Genomic DNA, 14,859 nt, shown 5'->3' with positions numbered 1-14,859 from the left:
TTTATTTTAAATAAAAAAATTTAAAATTTTTTAAAAATAAAATTATAAATAATTTTATATGAATTTATTTAAATTTTTTTATTATAAAATCATTCCGGCCCGAGAAATATGTGAGTCATATATTCTTTTAACTACCTTACCAAATCAAGTTAAGGTAAATCCTAATTTAAAACATTTACTCTACTCAAATTATTCTCTGATTAGCAAGTATACAGTTAAAAGAACAATCTAGAAAATTATCCAAAAAATAAATTTTTTTTATTACTTTGATATTCTTCAAATCAAATTGAGTTAAATATTATTTTAAATTAATTCTTAATATTTAATAACTAAAATATTTAATAAGATTATTTTTTAATAATAATTTTAAAAATAATATTAAAATAGTAAGTATATCGAATACATTTAATAAAATCGGTCGGTAATAATTTTATTTAAAATTAATTCAAGATTAATTATTATTTTAAATTTTTTATAAAAATTAAAATATAATAATAATATAAAAATACTTTTTAAATACATTTAATAATAAAAAAATAGACTTATCAATTTTATTAATTTTCAATTATACAAGCAATAATGAGAGCAATAGTGAGTACATTTAATCAAAATAAAGTTTAATTAGTTAAAACTAAAAGTATAAAAGTGAAAATACAATAAAAATAAATAATAAAAATGCTTTTAACGGTTAACTTTAAATTTTATTGACCAAGTATTTGTATTTTACAACAGTATTTGATGTCTGAGATTTAAAAAAATGTAGGTTTTTTTTTCTGTGTGAGTGAGTTTAGCTTAAATGGTCCAGATTTTCTCTTTTATTCCTTTTTCCCTTATTCTCTAGTAACTCATAACCATCACCCTGCTACAGTGTCACCTGTCGCTATCATACAGAATCGTACATACGAACGTACATGCCTTCTCACCATTGTTAAGTGGCCATTTAATTCACTTCTGGTAGTCGTGCTAATAGGGTCGTAGTATAGCTTCTTTGATGAGCCCGGGCCCTGGTCTGCTCGGCCTGCTCAGATGTGATCTGGGTTATGCGATAATGGACAAGCTTGCACGGTAGGCTTTAATTGGTTTTGGGCCGGACTTTCCTACAAGGGCTCGACTACGGCTTGGGTACCAGAGGTCCAGTGGTCATTAAGTGTCCATTTACCTGCTCATTAGTTATTTCAGGATTAATGAGGGGGTAAATCCCGAAATCTTAACTATGACTGCGCGACCCTATGAAGGCTTTTAACAAAATGTATTTTCTCCACCTTTACCCATTTCAAATCTGTATTCTTAATTTTGCTCTCGACTCTTCTTCTTGCTTTGCTCATGTTAACTCGTTCTCCTTCGCTTTTGCAATCTCTGCTCCTAGGTATGTCTCACTCTTCTCATGGCTTTCTTTAGAATTCCTGATATCGCGAATTTGACTTCCTCTGTCACTCCTTCGTCCCTCTTCAATTTCTTCTTTAGCGAATATGTCAATACCTCCATTTATAGGATTAGGGTTCCTCTTTGCAATGAGAGGATTGTTCTTCTCAACCCAGCTCCAGCGGGCTTGGTAGACCCCTAGCAGGTTCGTAGCCTAATTTTTTTCGTCAAACAGCGCGATTTTGGGCTGACCTTTCCTTTTACCCCCTTTTTCATTGAGGTCTTTACCTATTTCTGTGTAACACCTCGTATGCTATTCCCAAATTCCATTATTTTCATGTACTCTTTTAAATCCGTTTGTCTATGTTGGGGTTTTGCCCCCTCCGTTGCTTTGTTTTCTACCTTTTTTCGCCTTGTCCGGGCTAATCATGGGTTTTATTATTTTGCTTTCCGAGAAGGGTTGTCTATCTTTGCTGGGTACAAAGATTTAATAAAAGGCTGGGTTAAAGCCTTTGTGGTGGTCGAGCAGAAGGAGAGCGCGGGGATCAATTGGGATATCGATATCTCTTAGAGAGATGTCCTTCAAGGCTACAATGACCTTCCTCGGCTATCCCTAATGGACTAGATCTACCTTTTTCGAGTGACCTCCGTATGGAAGAAGTATGACGTGGAGAATTGTATGTTCATGTCCAACCTCCGGGACTGCTGGGAAGCCGGTATTGTCAATGATTGTTTTCTTATTCTTTCCTTTTTAGTTGTATTTTTTTTTTGTTACTCTGAGTTCTGACTTGTGTTGTTTTTTCACTTTCAAATTCTGCTTCGCCCATGGACAGCCTTAAATTGCCGAAGAATTTCAAGTTGTATAGGGAGAGCATAAAGGCCACACTGGAAGCCTTCAAGGCCGGCAAGTCCGTGGCGGACGTGACCCAAGAGGTCTTTCAGGTTGTCGCCCCTACTTCTGTGAGCCTGACTCCTGCCCCTGCTTCTGCCCGGGCCTTGACGACTATTGTCGGGGGCTCTCATTCTGTAGCCTCAAAGGCTTCTGCTCCTAGTAAGGCACCAACCTCAACAGCCCCTAAACGGACCTCTAAAGAGCCCATTACCATCAGCGAATGTATAGAGGGCGGTCCCCAGGGAGTTACTAAGATTGCTCCTCTAGACATCCAGCCCCTTTAGACTGTGGCCGGCGTCGTGATTGGACGGGCCATCGGCAAGCGGGCGCGGACCTCCAACCAACTTCTGAAGTCATAGCTGCAAAAAGGGCTCGGGCCGTAGATCCTGCTAAGACCGCACCTCCCCTCTGCTGATAAAGGAAAAAAGGTTGTGGAGCTGCTATCTTCTGCCCCTAACAATGAGTCCCTCAATGTTGCCGAGGTGACTCCCAAGTCTACGGCGGCTTTTGTGGCTGAGATGCTGCGTGAGAAGATGTTCGGGGGGTCTTCGATGTCTTTGATCTTCGTTTCCTTGCTCTCGCCAGCCATCTAGTCTGCTCAACCAAATAGCAGGTGGCCTTCCGTTCGCGGTCTCGGGAGGACCTGGGAGATAGCCTGAGAGAGATACTCCTCATGGTAAGTCATCTACTTTCCTTAAATGTGTTTTTGTTTTTATTCTCTTCTTAACTTTGTTTTCTGCCTTTTCTTGATAGGTGCTGGGCGTGTTCATGGAGATTGACGCTCGGGATCAGTCCCTCCAGAGCTTGATAGACGAGCGCATCGACAAAGCGCGCCGTGAGGAGAATATTGTGGCTATTGGTGAGGCCCGTGGGAACATCATCGAGCTTCGGAACCAGATTGAGGACCTCACCAAATGCCTAGGAGATATGAGGGAAGAGGTCGGCAGGGCTTCTGAACGGGCTTCCATGGCGGAGTCTCAGCGAGACGAAGCCTTAGCGTAGTTGTTTGCTTTGGAGGAGTCCCGCCGCCAGCGTGATGAGGCCCAGGCTCAGCGTGATAAGGCTTTAGCCTGTGCTGCTGTCCTCCAATAGGAGCTTAATAAACACGTCGAGGACCTGAAAGGCATGACCTTGGCAGCGGAGGAGTCTCGCCTTCAGCAACAATAACTTCACCAAGAGGTCAACGCTCTGGAAGAGAGATGTTCTGCCCTGTTGAAGGATGCTCGAGATGCAGAGAATAGGGTCCAACGGGCCTGCGAGGAGCACCTACAGGAGTATAAAGACTCTATTGAATTTAAAGAAGTCATTCACCGAGCTTGTGAGGCGCGAATTGGAGGAGTATAAGGCCTCTACAGAGATGAAGGAAACTATATATAAGGAGGCCTTTGGAATATTCACCTCCGGCTACAATCAAGGCTTGAAGTCGGCTAGGGATGCCCCCTCTGCTCCGTTGGCGGACCTACGAGCTCCAGAAGTGGATTCTAATGGCGAGGAGGTGCGCTACGGAGAGGACGACAACCCTTTGCCCAAAGGTGCTCCTCGCTTGCCTCCTGGACCTGAGGGGGAGGATACTACACATAAAACCCCCAATGACTTAGTTAGCTCTGGTTCCCCCTCCCCTGCTACTTCTATAACCCATTCTAATAATCAATAAAGCTCAATTTTTGGTTATTTTTCATCCGTTCTCTTTTTATTTCCCTTACTTATTGAATTTACTTGTGTTTTTACACTTAGTCTGCTTTTGTATGCATAACTTTGAGTGTAGCCGGGTTGTCAACCCGTTGATTTAGACTTGTTTGTATTCCTTCCTATACTTATGCTATTTTCATGTTGAACTGTGCTGAACTGGTGCCCTTCCGACTTATTTTATCTGCAGAACATTTTATTTATTGTATTATTAATTATTTTTATCTGTTGGATACCTTCGTCTTTTCCTATCTCTTGCTTCTTCAAAGTTTTTGGGTTTCATTTTTATTTTGATTTTGCCTTAACTTTATTTTTCTTCAAGTTTTAGGGGCACCGGGCTCTTCTTTGAGGTCAGTGTTGCGCCTTAGACTTTACAAACCTTAAATTTACTTTCTAATGAAGTACACTCTTTCATGAAACTTGTATTACAGTGCCTTAGGTTAACTTTTCTATTTGTTGAGTTCTATTCATGAGGTCGGCATCATACCTTAAATTAATTTTTCTTATAAGCCGAGCTTTTTCATGAGATCAGACTCTCATTTTCTTATAATCCGAGCTCTTCAAATAGGTCAAAAAATGGGTTTCTTATTTGCGATCCGAGCCCTTTTATGAGGCAGGTTACTTAGGTTTGCATTCTTTTCCTCGAGCCTCATGTATGCGGGTGTCCTCTCCTTTTAAATTTGCTCCCTCGTCTGAGTTATTTGGATCCTGTATCATTCTGAGCTCTTGATTTTAGTTTACGTCTTTTACTCTTGAGTTTTTTTGCGTGCGTTTTTTGGGCTGCTTGCCCCCAAGCGTTTTTCAGATCCCCCTTTTTAGGTTAAGTCCTAAGGTTCTCTTTTTACCGGACTGGTTAGGTATCAGGAGTCAATTCTCGAGGTTAGCGCTTCTCATTATTGCCCCTGCTTTTGTTTGCGTATGGGCCTTGAGGGAACTGAGCTCATTTTTTGGAGGTCGGCGTGTGAAAGTGTAGCCCATTACTGACTCATAGAAGATGTACAGGAGCTTTGTAACTACATTAATAGATTTTTCTAGAGAAAAACACAAAAAAGGAGAACCCACTTAAATTGGTCATATATATACACAAAGAGATAAATAATGAAATGATTATTGAATTACACTTTTATAGTTATTGCGTGATTGGGGTCCCATATTCCTGTGGTCCGAGCCTTTCGACTAGGTCGGAACTATACCTTCTGTTGGTATTCTTGCCATCTGTGTCCTCTGGTGAGGTTGTACTCGAATTTTTCACTTACGTCCTTATAATCTGAACCTTTGCATGAGGTCAGAGTTAGGTTATCGCCGTATTTACTGGGCTTTACGCATGCCGAGGCCCTTTTCTCAGGTCGGCTACTTATTCCTCAGCTTTTCTCTTACAGACTTATAGCCTTGCCAGTGTAGGCTTTTGAAGAGGCATGTCCGACCTCCCTGGGCTTTGGAGAGGTTGGCCACAGGTTGAGGAGGTCGATCTACCTATTTTGGATCTAACTATACTGGGGTTTGATTCTTTTGTATCTAATAAATCAAGGCTTTCTACTGCCCGATTCGACCATTCGGAATGGTTCATTTGACCTATTTGAGTTACGTGTATATGTGTCACGATCTTGATGGGTCTTATTTTATTTAGTGTTGGTAGTTCCTTTTTACATATCAATCCTGCATATTGGTTCTTACGAGCATTTTGGCTTTTCACTGGGCTCTTCAACCCTAACTCTTTATTCGAGCTCTGCAGCTCTTTATATCGCTCCGGGCTTTTTTGGCCCTGCTTTCTTGTTCGAGCTCTCTGGCTCTTGATATCATCTCAGACTCTTTGATTCTTTATCTGAGCGTTTTGCTTTTAGGTGGGTCCTATTTATTTGGGTTATTTGTCCCTAAGCGCTTCCCAGACTGTCTGCCCCCAAGCGTCTTTCGGACTCCTTATGGCTTAGATTTTTCTCCAGGCTAACCAGACAAGTTTAGTATCAGTGGTCAATTCTCGAGGTCGGCACCTCTCATAATCGCCCCTGGTATTTCGTTTAGTTCTCTATTTTGGTATGCATTTTGCCTAGGATTCATTTTGCCTTAGTTTTGTTTGCCTATTAGCCTTATTGGCACCGAGCTCATTTTCCTGAGGTTGGTGTGGCGCTTTGGCACTTTGGCTTCGTGGGCCTTGAATTAGCCTTTAGTAGGCCACGTTGCTTCATGTAGCTGACATTAGGATTCCTTAAGTTAATTTCTTTATACGCTAGCTGTTTTGTGAGATTGGAGTCTTATTATCCTGTGGTTCAAGCTCTTTTGTGAGATCGCATTCAAATTTTTTATTTGTGGTCCAGTGTCCCAATCCTTCATGTGAGGTCGGAGCTAGGTTTTTATGTGTCGTTTTTGTACTATCTGAGCTCTTTTTGTGAGGTTGGAGCTAAGCCTTTACCTATTCCCTTGGAGGCTCATGGCCTTTGTTGATACTATTTTCATGTGTTGTTGTTCGCTCCCCAGCCGATTTTGTGGTGCCGGCGGTCATGTTCCGAGACCGGTCACCTACCTCACTGGATTCTTCTTCTCTTTAGCTTGTTTTATAGTGCCGACGGTCATGTTCCGAGACCCATCACCTACCTCACTGGGATCTTCATCTCCTCAGCCGATTTTGTGGTGCCGGTGGTCATATTCTGAAACTAGTCACCTACCTCACTAAGGGCCTCATCTTTCCAATCGATTTTGTGGTGCCGGCGGTCATATTTCGAGACCGATCACCTATCTCACTGGAGTCTTCATCTCCTCAGACGGTTTTATGGTGTCGGCAGTCATGTTCCGAGACAAGTCACTTACCTCATTGAGGCCTTCATCTTTCCAGCCAATTTTGTAGTGCCGGCGGTCATGTTCCGAGACCGGTCACCTACCTCACTGGAGTCTTCATCTCCTCAGCCAGTTTTGTGGTGCCAACGGTCATGTTCCGAGACCGATCATCTATCTTACTGAGGGCTTCATCTTCCCAGCCGGTTTTATGGTGTCGACGGTCATGTTCCGAGACCGGTTATCTACCTCAATAGGGTCTTCATCATTTCTTTTTAAGATTTTTCTGCAAAATAAAAGTTTGCACAGAGTATATTACAAGTGAATGCAAATATTAATTTTGACCAATCCTATCTTTCTATGCGATTCAAAGAATTCACTAAATAATAACTCACATGCGCGATTTATTTTACAATTTTTTCTCAATAGCATGCGTAAACAAATAATTCTTTTCTCAATGTTTCCATGTTAACATTCATGCCTTTAAGCTACTTCAGTATACTATCATGTCCAGTCTCATACACACAAGGCTTTCATCTACAATCTTAATTTTATAACTAATCATGGTAATGAAAATACTTTGAGCTAAAAAAGTGACCATGCAACTCAATTATGACGCCTTTCTTCCATGATTTGTGAGTCACCCCGACGTTGCTCTTTCTCTTTATATCAAAATCTTCCTCTATCTGACTTTCACTATGTGGCTTTTTGATGTAGGTGGTGGTTCTTGGGTCTTTCACTGTCTCGTGGCACTACAGAACTAGAGAATGAGAACTGCGGTCCTTCCCAAGCAGAGCTCAGATCGTTTGGGGTGCTTCCAATGCAATTTTCACCGTGATTGGCCATATGAATCTCAATGGGTATAATGAGGATGAGAATTGGTGACGAGAAGATCTCCTTCGTTCCTACAGAGGGCGCCAATTGATGTCCTGAGATCCAAAAGAAGGTAGGGTTTTTCTCTGTGTGAGTGAGCTTAGCTTAAATGGTTCACGCCTTCCTCTTTTATTCCTTTTTTCCTTGTCCTTTAGTGACGCATAACCACCACCCTGCTACATGCTATCTGTCGCTATCATACAGAGCCATATGTATGGACGTACATGCTTTCTCACCATCGTTAGGCGGCCATTTAATTCTCCTCCGACGCTCGTGCTGATAGGGTCATGGTATAGCTGGGTCTGTTCCTCCTGACCCACCACGTCAAGGGGGCTGGATCCTTCTTTGATGAGCTCGGGTCCTAGTCTGCCTGACCTGCTCAGATGTGATCTGGGTTATGCGATAATGGATTAGCTTGCACGGTAGGCTCTACTGAATTTTAGATCGGACTTTCTTATAAAGATTCAACTACGGCCTGAGTGCCAGAAATCCAAAAATTATCAGAATGACAATATAGTTTTAAAGTCAGATGATAGTTTCATTAATTTTTAACAATATGATGCATTTAAAATAATTTTAAAAAATAAAATTTAATTCAAAAAAATATATATAATCAGTGGTTGACTCTATATTTTAAGATTTACTTTGTATTGCTTTTAAAGTTGCTATTATTAAATATATTAATTTGAGTTAAATTCAAAATAATTTAATTTTCAATTTAATAAGTTCTAACCAAAAGAATGCTCAATTTTTTTTAAAAAAAAGAAAGTATTTGTGACACAATAATAAACACACACGTATCAATGGTTTTAAATTATTAACGTTAGAATCGTTTTCAAAATTGTGTACCTTGTAATTTAAATTTGTAATATTCTCTCAAGTTTCATAATTTTTATTTATTTTATTTTTTATATATATTAAAAAACAATTTTTATATTAATTTTTAAATTATATTAATTTTAAAGATATTAATTTTTATTAATATTATAAATATTAAGAGATATTTTAAATATTTACTTAAAAAATAATGAGAGATTATTTTAAAAATAGTATAAAATTAAATATGATTTTAATAATTTATTTATATGTTATTGTAATGTAAAAAATGAAAATAGACAATAATTTTGAATTAATAAAAAATAAAATAAAATAAATAAAATAAATAATAATTGTATTGATAATAATAATAATACTCTCTCTACATCCGTTGTTTAATATTTTTCAAACAAAATAATAATAACAATAAATATACTAAATTTTAATAAAAATATAAATTAAAAAAACTATATTATCATTCAATTATAAAAGGATAAATTTAATTAATATTTTAAGAGTAAGTTACTTATTTAATAGTAAATTATATAAAAAAATTAATAAAATATGTAAATTCTAAAATAATACTTATTTATAAAAAAAAAATTTAAATGACAGATTAAAAAAAAAAGTAAGAGTAATAAATAGACATGTGGGCCCTAATTGAGCTTTTTGGAGGATTGCAACTGTATGTACAGTTGGTTTTATGAGTATAACTGCATTAGTTAACGGTTGGGCAGCGCGGCTGTGGATTGTTTATGTTGAATGGAATCTTTATGAAACTTTGCCAAAGTAGCTTTGAGGGAGCACCTCACTTTGCCATTTTTCCAAGAAACAAATCCTTCACCCTAAATATATACCTTTCTTTTTATACCTCACTATTTAAAAAAAAAAAATTAAAATTTAAGATGTTGCCCAAAATATATTATTTTCTCCCTTTTCTGATTTTTATTGATTTATTTTTTTACTTATGTTAAAATTATTATTTATTTTTTTAATACTATATTAACATGTAAATTGAATACTATAATTCTATTTAATTTTTTTTTTTTTTTTATCTAACAAACGAGCTCAGAGTTCAACTTATCTCAAACCTAAGCACACTCCCCCACAACATCCCTATTTAACCAAAAGTTCAAGTTATTCAGAGGGAAGGCCACAACACTGAAGGCACTTGATGACTCTCTTGCAAGCTAGACCATCTTATCTGCACAAAAGTTTGCCTCTCTAAAGATGTGATTTAGCGTAACTCTCCATCCCGAGTGCAGAAGCCGTTAAATATCTGAAACCAGGTCTATGAGCTCCTGAGGACATTATTTCTTCCTATGTATATATTCCATTGCTTCTTTGCAATCAGTTTCAACCACTAACTCTTTGATGTCCCATGCAGTAGCAAGCCTAATTCCTTTTAACAGGGCTCCCAACTCGGCTCGCAAAATGGAAGTGCACCCAAAAGAGGGCATAAAACTCCCTTCCTTGAGTATCACGAAAAAACCCCTCCATATGGAGCATTTTTTCAAATCATGCAAAAATAGAAAAATATTTTCAAAAACATGCAGGATCCGAAAATATTTTTGGATTCTGTGTGTCAATGCAGTGTGTTCGCCAGTCATACTGGCGAACACGCTTGTTCGACACCCATGGTGTCGAAGAAGGGAGAGTTCGACACTATGGATGGCGAACTCTGTTGAGCTTGTTCGCCACTATGAGTGGCGAACAAGCTCGTCCGGGCCACGGGAGCAGTGCAATCTGCTCCCGTGGCGCGCGAGCTTGGCAGAAAGAATTGTTCGCCACTTAAAGTGGCGAACAATTCTGCTGCGTGGCATGTTCGCCACTTACAGTGGCGAACACTTTTCTTCTGCATGCAGAGCCACGCGGGCCTGCATGCACAGGGAAGACGTTGGCATTTATTCTTCCTCTCCCACCCTCTCTCTCATGCATGCAGGCTCTTCGCCAACATGCAGGGCCACATGCATGCCCCTGCACACTATTTCAAAATAAAAAAATAAAATTATTTTATTAAAATAATTTTAAAATAAAAAAATAAAATATATTAAATATTTTCAAAAAATATAAATTTTATTATCTCTTAATTTATATTTATTTTAAAAATATTAAATTTTATTTTTAACAGTATAATAAATTTTAATTTTTTAAAAATAAAAATATATATATATAATATTTTAATAATTTTTTCATACACTATTTAAATTTATAAAATATTTTAATTTTAAAATATATAAATTTACTAAATAATAGATTAGATAATTTAAATTTAAATATTATAACAATAATATTATTAAAAATTAATTTTATAATAAAATTAGAAATAAGTTATTAATTGATTGATGATTAAAAAATATATAATTTTAAAATTTTTATTTTTACAAGAATTTGTTCGCCAGCGATGCTGGCGAACAAATTCCTTAGAGAAAAGTAATATAAATTTTATTATTTTTTAATTTATATTTATTTTAAAAATATTAAATTTTATTTTTAATTATACAAAATAAATTTAATATTAATATATTTTTAATTAATATCAATAAATATATTTTAATTTAGTATAAAATTTTATTAATTTTTCTAAATTTTTTAAATATATATTTATTTTAAAATTTTTATTTTTACAAGAATTTGTTCGCCAGCGATGCTGGTGAACAAATTCATGTGGTATCACATGCATGCAAAATTGCATGCATGTGATAGAGATAAGGCTAGTTTTCTGTGCATGTTCGCCACCTTGGGTGGCGAACATGCCACTCAGCACAATTGTTCGCCACTTTAAGTGGCGAACAATTCTTTCCGCCAAGCTGGTGCGCCACGGGAGCAGATTGCACTGCTCCCGTGGCCCGGACGAGCTTGTTCGCCACTCATAGTGGCGAATAAGCTCAGGATGCCAGAGTTCGCCATCCATAGTGTCGAACTCTCCCTTCTTCGACACCATGGGTGTCGAACAAGCGTGTTCGCCAGTATGACTGGCGAACACGCTGCGTTGACACACAGGATCCGAAAATATTTTCGGATCGTGCATGTTTTTGAAAATATTTTTCTATTTTTGCATGATTTGAAAAAATGCTCGGTACCTGAGGGGGAGTGTTTCTAGAGAAGCATATCCTTTCCCTTTTTCATGCTCGGGACTGGAACACTAGCAATCTCAAGGAGCACTAAAGCTAGGAGACAGCCAGTAAGTTGTTGCCAATCCCAATTCCCATCCCTACTAATGTATTGTTCCACTCTACAATTTACCAAGCTTACATCCAGATTGCAAATCGTTGCCTTTATCAACCTTCTTCCCGAGGGCAGGCAGACATCCTCCCAAAACTGAGCCCTTTTGCCATTGCCAATTAACCATATTATACTGTGTTGAAAGACATCCCGAACTTCATTTAGACCTATCCAGAGATTCGAACTATTCCGGCACTTAGGGAGCGTCTCCATATCTTCTGACGACATTTTATACTTGGCCCTCACTACCTTGGCCCAAAGCGCTTGCAGATCCATCACCAGGGCCCAAGCTACTTTGAGAAGAAAAGCTTTATTTGTAGTTTCAACAAATTGGAGACCCGGTCCTCCCATTTCTTTTGGGAGAATGATTTGTTCTTAGGGTACTAGGTTTATTCTCCTTTCTTCACTTGTACTTCTCCAGATAAACTGATGACAAATTTTATCAATGTTTGCACAAACTGATTCCGAAAGCATCACATTCTGCATGGTGTAGGACGAAATGGTGGCTAACACTGATTGCACAAGAGTGACTCTTCCTACCAATGACATTTTGCTTGCCTCCCAACTACTAAGCTCCTGCGCATCTTATCAATAATGTAACGGAAAGTACGTTTGTTGACTCTAGAATTAAAAAGATGAATGCCTAAATACTTGCCCAAGTCCTCCACAGTCTCCACTCCCAAAATTCTACTAAGATTTCTCCTTGTGATGCAATTCACATTCTTAGAAAATAAAATCTTTGACTTGGTTCTATTAACTCTTTGTCCTGAACATTGACAAAAGGTTTCTAGAACTCTGTTAACCACTTCTACTTGAGACTTCGAGGCCTCTGCAAACAAAATAAGATCATCTACGAAGAAAAAAGGTGGGTGAGTAAGGGGTCTCTTTTATTTAAATGAATAGGCTTCCATTCTTTGTTAGCAACAATTTCGTTAACACCATGGGCCAGCCTTTCCCTACATAGCACAAACAAATAGGGGGATAACGGGTTACCTTGCCTTAAACCCCTTGATGGTTGAAACTGTTCTGTGAGCCCACCATTCCATAACACTTTTATCTTGGAAGTAGTGACACAATTGAGAATTACCTGAATAAAACATGAGAAGATTCCTCCCTCCTTGAGCGTATCCTCCAAAAAAATCCCATCTCACTCTATCATATGCCTTTTCAAGATCCACCTTTTAAGTCTAGAAAGCCAGTTTTGCTAGTCTTAGCTTTCATAGAGTGCATGACTTCCTGGGAAATTATAATATTGCTAAAGATATTTTGCCTCGGAACAAAACTCGTCTGGTTCTGGCCAACCACATAAGGCAGAATATTTTCAGACGATTAGCGATCACTTTAGTTATAATCTTATAAACCATACTACACAGAGAGATGGGTCTAAAATCCGTTATGGCGACTGGACTAGAGACCTTTGGAATCAAAGAAATGAGGGTGTTATTCAAAGTACCACCTAAAGGACCTCTTGCCATAACTCTACTTATTTCATTAAAGAGACAATTTCCAATCTATGACCACTAAGATTGAAAGATGCCTGCCTAAAAGCCATCGGGTCCTTGTGCTTTCCACGGTTTCATGTCGAACAAGGCTGCTTGAACCTCACCTGGGGACATAGAGGATTGAAAAAAAATCATGTCAAAGGCTTTAATAGGAGGGAATTTACCTTTAACATCATATGATGGGACTGTTTGCATATCCAAAGAGGGTAGCCTCTGAAAGAAACTATAAACCAAATCCTTTAGAGCCTTCTGGTTATCAATCCACTCCCCTGTATCATTTTTTTAAAAGCTCAATTCAATTTCTTTTCCTTCTTGCCACTATTTTGGCATGAAAATAGGTCGTGTTCCTATCTCCTAGCTGAATATGATCAGTTCTTGATTTTTAAAACCAAATTAGTTCTTCATGCTGAAGGATTAGGTCAAGCTCCTCTTTAAGGCACCTTTCTTGATTGACCAGCCTGTTGGAATAATTTGTCTCCATCTTCTCCTGGATTTTACTTATTCTGTATAAGAGGGCCTTTTTTTTTTTGCTTAAGGACATTCCCAGAAACCTCTTGGTTCCAAATTCTAAGCTTACTGGATAGCTCATCTAGAGTATTCATCATATCATCCCCTTTGTTCCAAGCCTGTTTGATAAAACCCTGAAATGAAGAGTGCGTTAGCTAGGTAGCTTGAAATCTGAAAAGTCTAGAGGAAACCTGAGGGGTCTGGCAGCTCCAAAGACGAATAAAAAGTGGCCTATGGTCCGAGTGAACTCTCGATAGATGATGTACATTAGCATCAACAAACTTCAGATATCAAGCCTCATTACATAACGCTCTATCAAGACGTTCAAAAGTACTCCTTCTTTGCCATATAAAACTGGACCCTTTGAAACCTAGATCATATATTTAAATTATTAATCAAGGAAATAAAATCATTCAAAACACTTGACCTGAATTTAGAGCCTCCCTTTTTCTCATCTGCCGTGCCTATAGCATTGAAGTCGCCTGCTAATAACTAAGGGCTTATATCTTCCACTCGTAACTTTGAGAGCTTAGGCCAAAGAGTTCTCCTGTTAGCAGGATTTGGATTTCCATAGACCGCCATAAAAAACATGTAATTAAAATTAGGACTTGTGATCCGGGTATGTATAAATTGCAAATCATTAGTTATAATTTTGATTTGCCAGTCGGAGTTCCACAGAAGCTAGATACCACCCAAATGTCTAATGGCTTCCACCCTATGTAAAAAAGTAAAGCCTAACTTCTTGATCACCTCATCAGCTTTACCACCACTAATATGATTTTCCATGATAACCATTAGGCCTGATTGTGTTGTTTGAGAAGAAGCTTGAAAGACCTAATGAAGGAGGAGCTGCTTGCTCCTTGGCAATTCCAAACAAAGACAGACATATTAAGATAAAAAAAAAAGAGGAAAATCAAACTTTGAACAAACCTCAATCCCTTAGATAAAGGTCGCAATACTCCTCTTCTTCAAAACTACTATCGCCTTGATCATTAGTGGCCAAGGTATCCGTGCCTGGGTCTTTTTCTGCCATACCTTCATGTTCAGACTGCATGGAGAAAATGCTGTCAATTTTCATGACGTCTTCGTCAGCATAGGTGCTTCCACAAATATCCTCACAGACATTGTCAAAAAAGGTTTTTGATATAGACGGGTCTGGCAGTTTGACTTGGAATGTTTGCATGCTGCATGCATTGTTGTTAATTTTATCATCATGTATTTTTTTGTTTG

Source organism: Manihot esculenta, chromosome 11 (assembly GCF_001659605.2).
Source record: "Manihot esculenta cultivar AM560-2 chromosome 11, M.esculenta_v8, whole genome shotgun sequence".
NCBI classification, from domain to species: Eukaryota; Viridiplantae; Streptophyta; class Magnoliopsida; order Malpighiales; family Euphorbiaceae; genus Manihot; species Manihot esculenta.
Note: the sequence above shows the minus strand (reverse complement) of the source record.